Source organism: Pongo pygmaeus, chromosome 3 (genome assembly GCF_028885625.2).
Source record: "Pongo pygmaeus isolate AG05252 chromosome 3, NHGRI_mPonPyg2-v2.0_pri, whole genome shotgun sequence".
Taxonomy (NCBI): Eukaryota; Metazoa; Chordata; class Mammalia; order Primates; family Hominidae; genus Pongo; species Pongo pygmaeus.
This window is the reverse complement of record NC_072376.2, coordinates 32,849,828-32,867,881: the sequence shown is the minus strand read 5'-3', so window position 1 is coordinate 32,867,881 and position 18,054 is coordinate 32,849,828. Positions and strand designations below refer to the sequence as shown.

Sequence of the window (18,054 nt, the reverse complement as noted above, 5' to 3'; positions counted from 1 at the left end):
TTTATGAGCAGAGGTTTAATAGGTGAAAGAAAGAGAGAGGAGAATAGCTCTCTTTCCTTTGAGAGAGGGAGTGCCCGAATGGGAATTCTAGCCTGTGGTGGAGTGCATAGGGTTTTATAGACAGGCTTGAGGAGGCAATGTCTGATAAATATATAGGGCCTAAGTTTGGTTGGGCCAGGTGTGACATTTACATAGTTCATGATGAAGTTGGCCACCTCATCCTAATCTTTTATTATGCAAATGGGGATCTCTACTTGGTTAGTGTCATGTTGCCTGTTCTTTACTGTGCACATGGTTGACACAGAAAATGGAAGACTGAGGTGCCATATTGGACATACCTAGCCCCAGGTAGCCTTTTCCTATTGGCACAGCTGCCGGCATTCACTCATGCAAGCTTCCAGCTTGCTTATCTATGTCTGAAGCTCAATTTTACAGACTGCTCTTTGTTAGAAAAGAAATGATTTGGGGGCTGCTTTCCTTTAAAAGGCAAAACTTACTGAGAACTTCCTTACCCTTGCTATTTGCCTAAATAATTTCTTTTTAACTCCTATATCAGCAGGGCCTCATTCTCTCTGGAAACTCTAGATGAGGTCTGTTCCTTGCAGTTCACACATTCTAGAGTCTGCATTCTTTGGTTTGTTGTCCCCTCATCCATCTTCAAAACCAAGAAGAGTAGATTGAGTCTTCTTATATTTTTATCTCTCCTTACTCTTCTTCTATCTCATCTCTATAACACAACTGGAAGAGTCTTTATTTATAAATGCTCACACGATTTGATTGAGCCCGCCCACATAATCCAGGATAATCTCTACCTTTCAAATTCAGTACAGTCTGCCCTCCATTTCTGCTATTCATATGTGGATTTCACATCTTTGGACTCTACCAAACGTGAATAGAAAAACAGAGGGCCAACTGTGGAGGGCCAACTCTACTATGCCAGTGTATATAAAGTGCATGAGCATCTGTAAATTTTGGTATCCAAGGTGGGACCTGAAAAGAAACCTTCCTAATCACATCTGCACATTCATAGGTTCTGGGGTTAGAGCACGGATGTCTTTGGGAGCCATTGTTCTGACAACCACAAAACATCTTAAAAATTTTTAAGTGCTTTTTAGACATTAGAGTTTTCAGCTGTTTTGATTGTATCCCACATTTATCACTGTCCCAGACTCCATTTCAGTCCATTTTTTTCCTTAATTATATTGGCTGTTAATTTTTACTGATCTGCTACTTTATTAACAGCAAATATCAATAAAAATAAGTATCTGAACAGGACTTCTGACCTTTTAATATAAACTATTCCTTCCTTTCATGCTCATTTCTATTTCCTTAATACAATTGCTCATTATTTCTCACATTGATTTAGTAAAAGAGGCATTTTTTTTTGTTTCCATGTTGTTCTTCAGTTAGCCTTTCCTCTATTCTGTTACTGTAGCTGTCTTCCTAAGATCAAAGTCTTATTATAAAATTTTTCAACTCATATCACATCATTGTTACTCTTATCCAAAGGAAAAACTCATATTCATTAACACAAAAAGGGCCTTCAAAATCTTGTTGAAACTTGCTTTCCCAACTTATTTGTACTCTTTCCCATTTCCTCCTGCCCTTTCCTTCAGTCTTGACATTCCTCACCATCATTTCAGTCCCTTCATGCTGTTGACATTTTTCTTTCTTTCTTTTCTTCTTTCTCTCTTTCTATCTACAGATATATGATTTTCTAACACCTACCCATCTTGCAAACCTTATCTAACCACCCAGATGAAGTTCAAATATGTTTGTGATAAAGTATATCTGATTAAATTGAGCACACAAAGCTACCCTGTCTTCTGTAATTCCATAGCAGTTGCTCATATTGCATTGCAGTATCAAATTCACAGTGCAATTATCTGTTTAATAATCTGTCTTCTCTTCTAAAATGTGTGATTACTTAAGTCAGAGACATGGTATAGACATGGTATCTATGGTCATTTTTGTCTCCTTTGTGTTTTCTTGATTAATAAATGATATTAAGTAACTAGCTATAATAGTTAATCAATGAAGTAACTAGCTAATCATTTACATAGGACATAATAACAGGTATAAATATATTTAATGCATCATATACAGAAAGATTGTATTCTACCTAGGGGCCAGCCTTCAGCTTTGTCTTCTAGCATATATTTAGAGCAGATTATGAGCCCAAACATTTGTAAGTGTAGACTAAAAATGATAAGAAACAGCAAAACAGTAAAAAAGAAAATAATATTCTTAAAATTACTTGGTATTTCTTCTATAATAAGAGGTATGTCTCTTTCCTTGAAATGAATAAATATAATTATTTATATAATGTTTCTAACTCAAAAATAAATTCTAGAAGTTAAACAATTTTATATTCATTTTGCCTCTATATTAAAAAATATACTTTATATATAATACGTGTTTTAAAGTCAGTAAAATGTTACAGATAAATTATGTTTTCTCAACATAGCCATAAAAATGACTGCAACAGAATCATTATGTATTACATATTTAAGGTTATTGCTAATGATCACGAATCACTAATTTGTATGTCACGGGTAATTAGCATCCATGCACTAAAAGATGCAACTTCAGAATAAATTCAGTGCCTTTCACACACAGAAACATGATTCTTAAGCAAATGACATAGTCCCAAAGATGATAGCAAAGTTAGTTATCACTTCTATGAAAGTGATGAATTAAAAATTTATAAATTGGAATTTGCCTTTTCACATAAGAAGGAGATATGGCAACAAGATTAATCATAAAACCTCAGTATATTGTGATCATTCTGAGTATGTGAGACCAGGTATGTTGCTTAAAGTTGTGAAGATTTAAAGATGATTGGATTAAATAACAGAAAGAAACCTGGCCTAGGAATCTAAAGGTGTAGGGTTTGAAGGTTTATTTCTCACTTGAATATTAGTCAGCCGTGCTAGCTGTCTTAGACAAGTTATTAAAATATTCCGAGTAAAATACGAAGGCCAGAGCAAATAATCTTTAATTTTCTTCTCCAGCATTAATAATTCTATTATTCTTTTCAAATCTATACAGTCAGAATTAAGTACTCACAGTGAAGAAGTTAGTTTTTTCATAGAGGGGGAATTATATTACCAAAAACAGCATGCACTTCACATTAAACAAAGATGTAATTCTTCCTTTCTCCTTCCTTTCTTTTCTTTTCCCCTCTTTCCCTTTCTTCTTCTCGCTCTCCCTCTTTCCTTTCTTCTGAATTGGATAATTTAAAGTAATAAGAACTTAAACATAGATAGAAAAGAAGAAACAAAATACAGATACATGAGGTAAGAATTATGCACCAGGGAAAATCATATGAATAATTTTGTTAAAATCTCTCCTAATGATAGTACCAGAAACAAGAGTAGAGTTTTAGAAATTGCACAGCTCCCATTATTAAAAGGAAGAATTTTGAATAATCACATCTTAATTATTATTATTTTATCCTATAACCAAATTAGACAGATTTCCCATGAAGGTACTTCTATGAAGTTTGGGAGTAACAATAAAATATTGAAAAATATTTATTACTGACATTTGTAATTTTAACTAATGCAGAAACATTTAAAAAGAGAGCATGTTTTTACTTTGCAAACCAGCAGCAAAATTTTAAATTGTTATTTTGTGAATGTAACTTTACAAAGATCATGTATAATACTGGCTAAGTATATTGTTTGATGGAATCTTAGATATAACTGGGAAGAGTTAGTGATCTAAAGCAGAAGTTTTAAACACCAATGCTAATAGCAAAGAGGCAGGTAACAATATGTGAAATGATTAGGTGTATAAACAAGCACTTTGGGAATGACAGTTACAGAGTAGGTCTGGAGGGCATCAATTCAGAGAGATTAGCAGCAACTTAACTTCCAATAATTTGTGCTGATGCGACCTGGTCATTCTTTACAAAAAGCTTGGACAAAGAAATAAATCACAAAAATATTTTAATTAAAAAATATTTGTAATGATAAAAATTCTAATTTATTGTCTTTAGTTTCTCTACACATTTACTTACATTATTTTATACTTTGAAGAAAATGTGTGAGGTCAGAATAAAAAACACTATTGTTATTTTACAGTAAAGGCAATTAAATGCATTTAAGTAACTTGATCGACATTATTCTTGGAATTTAAATAAAAGTTGTCAGGTACCTCTAATCATAAACATTCTGTTTAACGCAATGCTTCCTGATTTAGACTCAGGATTTTACAAATATTGAGCCAATGTATGCAGAAAACAAAAAGGCACAAAAACAAAAAGAGACGTAAGTCCCATTAACAGGTTATATTACATTGGTATAGAAAAATTATATAGAAGGGCCGGGCGCAGTGGTGGTTCATGCCTGTAATCCCAGCACTTTAGCAGGCTGAGGCCGGCGGATCACAAGGAGATCGAGACCATCCTGGCTAACACGGTGAAACCCCATCTCTACTAAAAGTACAAAAAATTAGCCGGGTGTGAAGACGGGCGCCTGTAATCCCAGCTACTCGGGAGGCTGAGGCAGGAGAATGGCGTGAATCCGGGAGGCAGAGCTTGCAGTGAGCCGAGATCAGGCCACAGCACTCCAGCCTGGGCGACAGAGCGAGACTCTGACTCAAAAAAAAAAAAAAAAGAAAAAAAAAGAAAAAAAATTATATAGATGGAGAGAATTAGATATAAGAAAATTCCAAAGAGTATGTAACCATGAAATAATTTTAAGTGTTACAGGCAGAAAACACATATACTTTACTTATTGTATTATCTATTATACATTATATCATATACTTTATTATAATATATACCTAATTTTTATGGTATATACACACACACATAGACACGATTAAAGAATAAATACAAAATTTGGATAACATTAAAGAATAGCTTCAAATGGCATATCTTTATAATGCCAGGAATCAGCCATAGCAAATGAACCTACCTGGTACACAGCATTAAGAAACTGTAAGCTCATTAGGAAAAAAAAGATAAAATGAGGAAAATAGGAAGAGATTCTCCATTGCTTTTTGCCTGAGGAGCCTCATAATATAGTAATTCAGAACACATATTTTAATATGTGTTGACTCCTTGGATATATATAATAAATGTCTTTCTGCCTTGCAAACATTTCTGCATTCCAAGAGCTTGTGACCCATGAAAAACTTCTCCTTATCTCTATATTCCTAAAGATGGAAATAGAATTTACAATTTAGTAAAAAGAAATGTTTTCAGAACGTACTAATAGAAAGCACTATTGCAAAATATAATTAAATGTTGACTCTTAACATAAACTCCAATCTTGTAGGTGTACTACCTACATGCTGGTAGCTTGGGTAGGATTATTAATTTCTTAGCCTCAGAGATATTCTGAACATAAACTAAAATATACATGCTAAGCATTGAGCACAGGGAGGAAACATAGTATACAATAAATGGCAGATAATGTGAAGGATGCTGTGATGACTCCCCAAGTCCCCTTCAAAATGGAGTGACATATTCCCCCAGTTGCTGACTGACAGCTCAATGGTCAGCCTTTTCCAAGGTTAACGTCAGCTGAAAACAGATGCCTCAGCCAAGTCATGCCCTCTCTCCAGGGGTATCTAAATCCTATGACTGCTTATCACAGGGGTATATAAAGGCTTGGTTTCTTGGCCAGCAAGGGAACTCTCTGAAGAGCCATCACAACTCAAGAATACTATGTACAATTAGTTGAGGCTATACTACAGTCTAATTTCTTTTTCTGCCCAATCCTGCCTCCTTCTCTTCCCCAGCAGGTCTTGATCCCCAGCAAACCCTGAATAACTTTCTACAAAATAATCTCTATCTTAGAGTCTGCTTCCCCCAGCACTCAATCTTCAACACATATAACTTTGACTTTCTGAGTTTTAAAATTATGTTTTTTTAAAAAATATTAAAATTAATTAATTTTAAATATGCTATACAGGACTTTTTAATATAAAATATATCTTTAAGCCATGAAACATGAAATCAATTTTTTAATCTAATAGTCTCATTTTATTATTTAAACTCTTTGGAATATGAGATAATTTACATAATTATGCTTTTAGGAGGTCCATAAAGCAAGACAGCAAGACTACTCGTATAAACTAGCTCCAAGGCTCCCTCAAAGATTGAACAGGGAAAACCAATTAGGTATTTACTGCCCTCAGAATATCCTATAATATTTATTTGTAATTTAATAGTTCAGATCATCCATTACTTCAGCTTCCCTTACACATATCTCTATAACATTGCTATTAAAAATATTTTGTGTATCAAAATATTTCATATACTCCATAAAATACATACCTGTTATGTGCTCATAAAAATAAAAAGCACATTTAAAAAATATTTTGAAATTAGCATTTCTCTTAAATCACGTTTGTTTGTGTCATTTTCTGACATTAATTAAAAAATAAAATTTTAGACTTCTGGTTTCAGTTAGAAAACCTATACATTTTAAGTAAACACAATTTTTTTCTGATAAAAACAGCAAACATAATAAATTATAAATCATTCATTCACATTCAATTTATTCCAGGACACAGACTAAAATGTAAGCCCATTTTTATGGGCCATCAAATAAGGAACTTGATTAAAATTATCAGTTCAACCAATGAAGTGAATGTTTGCCTAAATTGCCAAGTTTAAAAAAAAAAAAAAAACTCTTGTAGAAATTTTAATCTTTGTATTTTTTTTTTCTGAAAGTTGTCCCAGAATTGTTAGTATTCTCAGAAAATAAAGAAGGCATTTTCTTCTCAAGCTGGACTCTAAATATTCTGCATGTCATCTGTCCATCAAGCTCTGTCAGAACAATACACTCACTTACATATATTTTATATATCATTTAAAAATATATACTTGATCATTGTAAAGTTTTTTAAAAGTAACTAAAACATCAATACATGAAATTCTTTAGAAATATTTTTATGTATTCTATAACTGTAGAAAATGTCATATTTTCTGTAAATAATTTAATCCTTCATCTTAGTAAAAATTAATGTAAATAGAATGATATGCTGTTAACCAAAATTTAGTCAAATTAAATTTGGCAGCATTAATTTTAGCAAAAATAATTCATGAATTGGGTAGCCCCCTGAACCAGTTGAGGTTCACAAAGGTTCATCAAGTAACATAGGCAGGTAGCATTTATAGACAGAAAAAGGAAATGAAATATAGAAACATTGATTATAGCTCAGAATTTACCTGATTCAGGCATGGTGTGATGAAGCACTTGCCTTATACAGACACATGGTCTGATCAGTTGTCAGCCCATGACTGGTTAAAGCCCAGCTACTATGATTAACTGAGTCTCAGTTATTTGTTACAGAATATGTTACAGTTGTAGATTGTTTTCATATGAAGTTAAGTTGCAGTTTGCTACCTAGGGACTAAAGAAACAGAGAAAGCTTTAGGCCAAATTTAATTTAATTTAACAATATTAATTTAAATTTTCTGATTGACATAATTCTTCAAAGAGCATTGGAATACATCTCCTAGACCACTACTGATAAAAGTGATTTTTGTTTATCTCAAGGATATTCAATTAATTATTTATAAATTTTGTTTATAAGTTTCCATTTGTACTCTGCAAGAGCAGAATTTTATATTGATTACCAGAATGACTGTGACAAAAAAATCTATTCTTTGTTTGTTCATTTAAAAGTCCTGGAATATTTCCAGTAACATTTTGACAACTATAGTTTTTATGTCTACATGGCAAAATGAGACAATGAGAATAAGGATTGGAGATGGATTAAAACATACATCGCTCTTTGACAGTGTGTTTTAACAGCCAAAATATAAAAGACTAATAACCATGTTATAAAGATATATACACCAGACTAAATATCCAGAATAACACTTTCAAATAAATTTTTTTTCTAGGCTGAAATATTACAGTTGGAATTGGCCTGTGTTTGTGTTTGTATCCAAAGAGACACTACCTATGGGGTCCAAAAAGCCTCAAACAGAACATTTTTAATTATTTTCAGTCTATGATGCCCCCAGGTGACAGGGAATAAGTAATCTTAATTACTCTCTTTAGGTTTTAGACATTTTCCAAAGATAAAATTTCAAGGAATATTAGCTTCTTACATTTTTAAAGAATGCCTAGGAGTCAATATATCAAGGGTGAAAAAACAGAAGTAACAAACAGCAGAATTCAATTCTTAGAGGATTATGATTTAAAAAAAATTTGTCATTTCTACAATATAAGTACTTATGCTTAATACATTTAAATTTTAAAAGTTCAGCTTGGAAAATAAAAAAAACTACATAAAAGTCTAAGTAGTATAAAAGTACAACTATAGAACTTATAGAATTAAATAAGTAAAATGTGAAATTCAGTGAACCGGTTAAAATTACAAACAGAGTTGAGAAGGAGTAGAAGCTACACAGGAAACATAATAACCAAAATGTGCCTCAGAGAGACAAAGGTAAGTAAAACCTGAAAAAGAGGTTAGGGGATTTACAGGCTAGCATAAAAAGGCCATCAACAGTTATAACTGGGTTTTCTGAAGGAGATCATAGAAAGAATGGAGAAAAATGGAATATTTAAGAATATATTACTAAGAAATTTCTATAATGGTATAAAAATAATTCTTAGATCCAGGAATCTTAAAAATACTCAAGAAAACCCACACTCTAACACATCAGAATAAATTCTCTAAACTCCAAAAGAAATAAAAGTCTCAGAATAGAAAAATCAACAAAAACAAAAAATTATGTGCAAAAATATCACTGAAACTGAAAACCAACTTAGTAAATGCAACAATGATATCTAGAAGATATAAGAATAAATGTCTTTATTGTACTAAGAAAATATTTCTGACCAAAATTTTAATCCCATATTATAACTAAAACAAAATCATGATCAGATAAACAAAATCAAGAAATTTTGTAATAAGAATATAAAAATTTGTTGATTAAGAATGTATGTAAGTAAAACAAAAGATAATTCTAGATAGACAATCTGAGATGATAAATAAATAAGTAAATAAAATAATTAGCAGAGATTCTGTTTAACATGTGAGTACACATTTAGAAAAATCTTGTGCAAGTTAACAATAGTAATACATACATTTAAAAAATTAGAATTCTATAAGATTCTATCCAGCAAATACTTTGCAAAGCAGTTGTTTTATTTCACACTCCATCAGCAATGTGTATGACTTTCAATTGTTTCATATCCTTCCAGTATTTAGGTTTTTCTTTTTTAAAGTTTCTGAACTATTCTAATTATTGTGTAATGATACATTATTTTGCTTTTAATTTGCATTTTCCCAGTTTCTAACAACATTGAGTATTTTTTTTTCTTAATTGCCATTCTTATCTCTTCCTTGACTTTCTTGTCCTGAGATTTTGCCAATTTTTTTTAATTGGATATGAAATTGGATTGCTTGTTTTCTAATGGAGTTTTGGATGTTCTTTACATACTGTGGTTATAATTCCTATGTCAAATATATCATTTGATATCATTTGTCCAATATATATCAAATATGTCATTTGTAGCTTGTTTTTCCATTTCCTTTTTGAGTATCTTTCAAATCTCAGAAGTTTTTATTTCTTATGAAGTCTAATTTTCATCTATTTTTTTTCTATTTTGTGGTTTATGTTTCCAGTGTCCTACTTAAGAAAATTTTGCCAAAACTCTTTGATGCATTGCTCAATACTTTTGTTTTTTTTTTTCTTGCTATAATTCAAGTTAAATACTCCACTCTGTTGGGATGTCTAATCTGCTTTTAATGGCATGTAGTGAAATGTTATCTCACAAACTGTACTTTCTATCTTCTGAAGTTTAATTTCTCCATACCTTTGATGTCACTCCATAACATAGTCATAATATCCTCTACTTTTTTGCACATAGAAAATATATATTTTAATAACTGTTTCATGTCATTATCCATAAATTTGACCATCTGTTTCATTCCAGGTTCACATTTTGTTGATTTATTTTACTCTTTGCTCTAGGTCACATTTTCCTACCTTTGGGGGCATACTTGGCCATTGTGATTGAGTGCGAGGAGTTATTAATTTACATTATTTTACACTGATATAAAATTAACTTTACATTAGTTTATATTCAATTTTTAAAATTTCAATTAATATTGACACACAATAAAATATCTTGGGAACAGTTTGGTCATTTTGAGACTTGCATTTATACTTTATTAGTTGGGCCAAGAACAGCTTTTAGTCTAGGGCTAATTTTGTGCCTCAGTGAGGCAATTTTATTCTGAGTACTCCATTCAATGACCAGTACATTAAGATGTTTTTTCATTTTGCCTGGTGAAATATGGAATATCTCAACTCTGTGGGAGTTCTGGAGATTTTCTTTGCCCCTTTTCAGTAGTTCTTTCTCATTCTCAGAGATTTTCCTCATGAATGTGCACTAATCAATAGTTAGATGAAGATCCAAGGAGGAAGCTCTGTAGATTTCCAAAAGTTTCTCTCTATATAGCTCTCTCCTCCCTGGTGATCTGCCCTGGAAATACTAGTGAGTTTGGCCTTTAGACATTGTGTCTCATCAACTCATGTTAACAGCTGGGCTCTTTTTGGTCCTTCACCTCACCCCCTCACATAATGTCTTGGAAACTCTTCAGACCATAAGCTGAGGCAGTGATGAGTTCTCATTTGATTCATTCTCGCAAGTATGACTGTCATGTGACTGTTTACTATACAGTATCTAAAATATATTGTTTCATATATATATTTTGTCTTTAAGGCAAGAGAATAGATCCAATTCATATTTATTCATCATGGTTAGAAGTAAAGTTTCCTTATATATTCAATACTTTTAAAAATTAAAATGTAAAAACAAAATTATGTGGTTTTTTTCAGCTCTTGTTAGTTTTTCTTTCTCCTCTCCAAATTTTATGAGTGTTATTAATATAACATATATTTTAATACATAAACTCTACTCTCTGCTTATCATCTATTTAGTATATCAACCCATACTTAATATTTATCCAATTAATATACACACATTTCAAAAATTATTTTGAGCAACTACTATGTATATAAAGGTAAGATTAGAAAGGGACACAAGTAAGTATAACACGTGGTTTATTTTCCCTCTCAATATTCACAAGTTGTTGGCCAGGCTTGGTGGCTCACACCTGTAATCTCAGCACTTTGGGAAGCTGAGGTAGGCAGATGGCTTTAACCCAGGAGTTTGAGACCAGCCTGGGCAACACAGGGAAAACCTATCTCTACAGAAAAAATAAAATAAAATTAGCCAGGCATGGTAGCATGTGCCTGTGGACTCTGCTGGGAGGTCCCAGGTGGGGGGATTGCTTGAGCTCTGGAGGGAGAGGTTTCAGTGAGCCAAGGTCATGCCACTGTACCCCAGCCTGGGTGACAGATTGAGACTCTATCTCAAAACCAAAACCAAAAACAGAAACAAAGAAAAAACCATAGTCACAAGTTGTTATGAAGATAAAACTTTAGCAGCCTAATATATCTTGTTAAACGTGCTTCCTGTTGCTTGATTTTTGTTATATCCCTACATTTCTTTTTCAACTATATATGGGACTCTGAAGCTAGTGACAAAACAGCCCAAACCCTCAACTTCCCCCCAACTAACGCTCATACTAATGACTTTAACATTTCATAAGCCCAAATGAAACAAAACAAAAAAAAATTAAAAAAAAAATGGCAAGTTACTATAAACCAATGACTTAGGTTACACGTGAAAACAATCTTGTCAGTTTTAAATTTTTAAACTATGAGTTATATCACTAAAGCTGGCTAGAAGGACTATCCAATTATTTGGAGAGGACCCTTGCCCTCACCGCAGTCTCAGACCTCTGTGTCCCTATCTTTTTCAGTCTAGTTTTCCCATCCTGATCTCTCATGTTCAGTGCCTCAGATTTGCTGCTAGCTTCACTGGCACCTTGAATTAGACAATTTATCTTCTATGTTATGTATCCTTCATTCCTGAAGTCTGACTCCATAACAAAAATGGAAAACACGCAAAATAAACCAGCTCAAAATAAGCAAACATTAAAAAAAAGTCCTAAGGGGAAGTATAAGAAAGAAACTTCATTTCCTAAGTTATTGACATGTTTCTCACCTCCTTTTTGTTTTGTTTTGGGCCAGGATCTCACTCTGTCGCCCTGGCTGGTGTGCAGTGGTGTGATGTCAGCTCACTGCCACCTCTGCCTCCTGAGTTCAAGCCATGTTCCCAGGTCAGCCCCCAGAGTAGCTGGGACTACAGACTCATACCACCATGCCTGGCTAATTTTTGTATTTTGTGTAAAGATGGGGTTTCCCCATGTTGCCCAGGCTGGACTCGAGCTCCTGAGTTCAAGCAATCTGCCTGCTTCAGCCTCCTAAACTGCTGGGATTCCAGGCACGAGCCACTGCACCCAGCCTCCTTTCCTTTTCCTAAAAGACAGTATGGAAAATAGGAAACCATCTTATTTTTCCAATGATCAGAGTAAAAAAAAATACATTCTCACTTTCCTAAGGGATGTTCTGATATCGGCATCTGCAAGTAATTGCATGGAACAGCAAAACAATGCAAGAAAGTAAACAGCATGTGCCAAGTGGTGATGCAGCTTCTGAATTATGTGAATTAATAAGATAAAGAAATTGTCTTCAACTGCAATGGTCAGGGAAGGCTTTACCTTCAGGAAGAGCTTGAGCTAATCAAAAAATTAGACAATATACGACAATTTACTGAAAGGGCAAAAACATTTCAAAAGGAGAAAAATTACAGTTAATGCAAAGGAAATAAACGACAATAATTTGAGTGTGTATCAATGTTGAAATAACTAGTAAGTCAGTGACACTGACACTTACACAGAAAATAGAATGAAGGTTCCTTAATCTCCACATGTCAACTATTCTGAATTCCATCAATAAATATTTTACTGTTCCAAAATTGCCATATTCTGAAATATTTTGTCACTTAATTAAATTTATGACCTGGAGGAAAATTTTTCACAGTTACCCAGAATCTTGTTGCAGTAAAATAAGTACATTAATTTCACATCTTTCCTGGATACAAATGTAAGTGTTAACTCTATTTCTTAATAAGGGACCTGCTGATACGCTGAATACAGAAATGAAAGAAATAATTACAAGTTGGAATAACTTCTTTCACTCGTTTCCTCTTAATTGCCAATGGAACAAAAGCAATCTGATAGGTTACTTAATACAAAGTAGACAATGAAACTGGATTGAAGCATTAGGGTTTCTCTCTCCAATGTACACTTTTTAACTAATGTGAAGTACTGACTCGATTTTATCTGGTTATATTGACTATATTTCTGTTACAGTGGGTAGCTAGTCTGATATGAACAAGGCAGGAGAGGGCTACCCCCTCCAACCAAAAGTATCTGGTGACCATCAGGTGATAGTCAAACTGTTGTTAACAGTCTCTCTAAAGTAATAATTGGTCACAACTGGTGCCGGGGAAAGGCAGGCTCCTAGTTGATAGAGAACACCTGAAACTGATCAGCAGCTTCCCGATATGATCTCAGGAGACGGGTGAGTGGAGAGGTATACCTACATGTAAAGCCCCAGTCCAAAGGTCAACCTGTGAGCTTATCTTTCAAGTCGCCCACTTGGCCCTCTTCCAAGTGTGCTTTCTTTCTTTTCATCTCTGTTTCTGTTTCAAAGATTTTTAATACACTTTCACTCTTGCTCTAAAACTTGCCTCGGTCTCTCCTTTTGCCTCATACCCCTCGGTCGAATTCTTTCTTCTGAGGGGAGAAGAATTGAGGTTACTGCAGGTAAGGGTTCACGACCACTAATATTTTTATAACTGAAGAAAATAGATTTGAAATTGACCAAGGTAGCCTGAATGTTTCCCTCAACTTGAGTAAACTGTGTAGATAGGCTTCTTCCTACTACTAAGTACCTGATCTCAGTTGTATTATTTACTTTAGAATACTTACAATTGTAGATTTTTTTCTCTGCTCCTTTGAAATGTAAATCTTGTATGACCCAGAAATGTCTTTCTTAAGAACCTTGGAGTCAACCCTTTAAAACACAATCATCTAAGGGGATAGTGCTCCTTTCTTCCAGACTCTGTGGGAAGACAGTGGTCTAACTCTACTTACCTACTGTTAGCAAACAGAGATGAACTAACCACATTGACCAACCTCCCTGCGATGTCCTCTAGAACTTTTTCATTAGTTTACTCAATATTCCCAGTGTTAAAAAATTATCTCACCTTTATTTTTTGTTCTCTCAAAGTTCTTTAATCTCTCTCTTTTAGTCTGAAGTAATGTCTTTCTTGCCTGTTACACCTATGAAGTAAATTTTTTCTTTGACAAAAGTCTATTAAGCTGGTGGGTAAGAAGCCTGGAAGTCACTGCTCCATTGTAACAAACAGTAAATGGCTGAACAAACTGAAAAATCATCATCTCTTCTTAGGTTTATCAGAGAAGTGAGGTAACAGGGCAAACTGCTATACCCAAAGTTGAAGAGACAAACAAGCACCTACAGAGTATCCCAACTTAGTGGAACAAAAAGTTATGAGCAGAAGCCACCTTGGGTATCATTCCCAGGATAGGAAAACCTAACTTTAGTTGATGAATTGCTGAAGGCTCAGAATGCACAAGTCTGAAAGTTAAAAACTCTAGAGGACCTAGTCGTAGTTTACACTTTTGTGAGTTTCACCTCCAGGATCTTTACCAAGTCTTATGAATGTCAGGGAAAAATCTTTTCATGCTTCCAGCAGTGAAAGGGAAAACCACCATTTTTAAATACACCACACCATGCTGTTCCTAACAAGACCTGCCTTCGGGAGAAAACATTTTACAAAAGCAATTTTACCAAAGGTGTTTTATTAGACCCTAATCTAGCTAGGGGAAATGAAATACCTGACTCCAGCTCCCTGTAGCACCCCTGTTCCAACTACAGTGGAGCAATAGGGAAATCAAGAAGCATCTTTTAAGCTATAGTCCAGGGGCACAGAAGACTGTGACCTAATAATATAATTTTAGAACACTTCCCTTTCCCACACCTTACCTCTTCATTACTAAAGGCTTATTAACTACAGTTTTTTAAACTCAGATTCATCATATCCTCCATTCAACAAAAATTACAAGTCATACTAAGACAAAGAATACACATTGTGAAGAGACAGAGTAAGCATAAGAAGGTTAAATGACTCACATAAGGTAAAATGTTGAAATTATCAAATCAGGAATTTAAAAATATATATCTGATAAGTGTGCTACGAGCTTAAATGAAAAAAGTAAGCAATATGCAAGAACGAAGTATAATGTAAGCAGAGAGATGAAAATTTTGAGAAACAAATAAAAAGAAATGATACAGACAAAAAACACTGTAACAGAAATGAAGAATGCCTTTGATGGGCTGATACACTGAACAAGGCTGAGGAAAGAATCCCTGAACTTCAAGATGTAACAATACAAAATTCCCAAACTGAAATACAAAGAGAAAGCAAGACCTAAAAATTAGAACAAAATATCCAGGTACTATGAGACAACTATAATCAGGAACTATGAGACAACTACAAAATGTATAACATATGCATAACAGGATTACCAGAAAGAAAAGAAAAAGTGAAAGGAACAGAATAAATAATTGAAGAAATTATGATTAAGAATTTCTCCAAATTAATGTCAGACACCAAACCACAAATCCAAAATCTCAGAGGACAGCAACCGAGATAAATGCCAAACAAACAAACCTACACCTAGTCATACCATATTCAAATTTCAGAAAATCAAAGATGAAGAAAAAATCTTGAAAGAAGCCAGAAGGGAAAGAAAATAAACCTTACATATATGTGAAAAAAACGATGAAAATTACATCTAACTTCTCAGAGATCAGGCAAGCAAGAAGTTAGTGCAGTGAAATATTTAGTTTTGAGACACACACACACACACACAACACACACACAAAACAAAACAAAAAGTAAAACAAACAAACCTAGAATGCTACACCCTACATAATTATCCTTTAAACATGAAGGAGAAATAAAGACTTTCTCAAACAAACAAAAATACAGGGAATCTGCTGTCAATAGATTGCTTTCCTAGAAATGTTAAAAGAAGTTCTTCAGAGAAGGAAAATAGTACAGATAAGAAACGTCCATCTACATAAAGAAAGGAAGAGCATCAGAGAATTAATATGTGAAGGTAAAATTTTTAAATAGCAATGTTTCACAATGAGTTAGAAACAGTCACTCAAAAGAAGATAGTTACCATGACTAGTGCTGCAATAAACATTCATGTACATGAGTCTTTATGATAGAATGATTTCTATTCCTCTGGGAATGTGATGGGATGTATCCCATCACAGCAATCCCAGTGATGGGACTGCTGGCAATTTAAGATATTGCCATACTGCTTTCCACAATGGTTAAACTAATTTACACTCCCACTGATAGTGTATAAGTGTTCCCTTTCTCCACAACCTCACCAGCATCTGTTATTTCTTGACTTTTTAATAGTAGCCATTCTGACTTATGTGAGATGGTGTCTCATTGGGGTTTTGATTTCCCTTTCTCTAATGATAAGTGATACTGATCTTTTTTCACATGGCTAAAGACCCATCAGTTCCAGATTGGATAAAGAAAATGTGGTACATATACACCATGAAATACTATGCAGTCATAAAAAAGAATAAGATCATGTCTTTTGCGCAAACACAGATGGAGCTGGAGGTTATATCCTTAGCAAACTAATGCAGCAAAAGAAAACAAAATACTACATATTCTCACTTATAAATGGGAGCTAAATGATAAGAACTTATGAACACAAAGAGGGAAACAACAGACACTGGGTCTACTTGATTGGGGAGGATGTGAGGAGGGAACGGAGCAGAAAAAGTAACTATTGGGTACTTGGGTTTAATACCTGGGTGATGAAATAATATGTACCACAAACTACCATGACACACGTTTACCTATGAAACAAAGCTTCACATGTGCCTCCAAACCTAAAATAAAAGTTAAAAAAAGAAGATATTTGTTATGACATATCACTATGTCCTTGGGAGAAATATTCTTGCCAGTTAACTCTTCAACTAGTTTGTCTGTTTTTTATTTTAGCCATATAAAAGACAAGACAGGTTTTTAGCATTCCAACTGATTTTTATTTTCTCAGTCTCCACTTGCCCAAATTCTGACTTCATTATTTTGTGAGACAAAGATTTTCATCATTGTCCATTTTGCTTTGATTAGATGGCTGATTGGACAGGTGGACTAAAGTCAATCTTTAGTATTTTTTCATTGTAAGATTAACTATTGAGTCATTTGATATGACAATGGGTTCACAGTAGTTTTAAAGATTATGTACAACACATATTTGAGTGGAATAACTCAGAAAAATACAAAGAAAAATATTTGGAGTTTGCATCTTAACAAATATTTGGAGTTTGGATCTTAACAATCACATAGGCTGCCATCTGTATAATTCGTGTAGCAGACAAACAAGATTTGTTGTAATTTTCAATATGGGAATATTCACTTTTAAATATAATTATGTATTCTATGCATAAGTTGGAATGAAAATCTTCATGTGTACTTCACACATTGAAATTCTAAGTTTAAATGTATATTTATTTTCTAAGAATAAAATGCTACAATAATTAATATGATTACATAGGTGTATATAGCTCACCAGATTGTACACTGAGATTTAATGTTTTATTTTTGCTACACCTCAATTAAAAATCTTTTTTAGAAGATAAAGAAAGTGTCAGTGAAGACAATTTTCTTCCCCGAGGTTATATAGCATTTTGTTACAAGGATAAGATGCAGCAAAAATTATCATGAAACTAATTGTGAAAATACACTTATCTTTGAAAGTTCTTAACTATTTGTTTACATAAAATAATAACAGAGTTAAGAATGTTCAAATATAAGTAAATAACAAAACAGGCCAGGCATGGTGGCTCACGCCTGTAATCTCAGCACTTTGGGAGGCCCAGGCAGGTGTATCACCTGAGGTCAGGAGTTCAACACCAGCCTCGCCAATATAGTGAAACCCCATCTCTACCAAAAATACAAGAATTAGTCAGGTATGGAAGCGCATGCCTGCAGGTAGTCCCAGCTGCTCAGTAGGCTGAGCAGGAGAATCACT

General features: G+C 33.6%; 1 long non-coding RNA gene across 1 annotated transcript in view; it reads right to left on the bottom strand.

Moving 5' to 3' along the window:
- Window positions 1-1,529: 1,529 nt before the first annotated feature.
- Window positions 1,530-18,054, bottom strand: part of LOC134739263 (uncharacterized) — a 123,401-nt gene continuing 106,876 nt past the window's right edge. Inside the window, exons 5-7 of the long non-coding RNA XR_010125882.1 lie at window positions 7,190-7,374; window positions 4,926-5,166; window positions 1,530-3,254 (exon numbers count right to left, since the gene is read on the bottom strand). This is a non-coding gene — a long non-coding RNA (uncharacterized LOC134739263). The remainder of the gene's footprint in view (window positions 3,255-4,925; window positions 5,167-7,189; window positions 7,375-18,054) is intronic.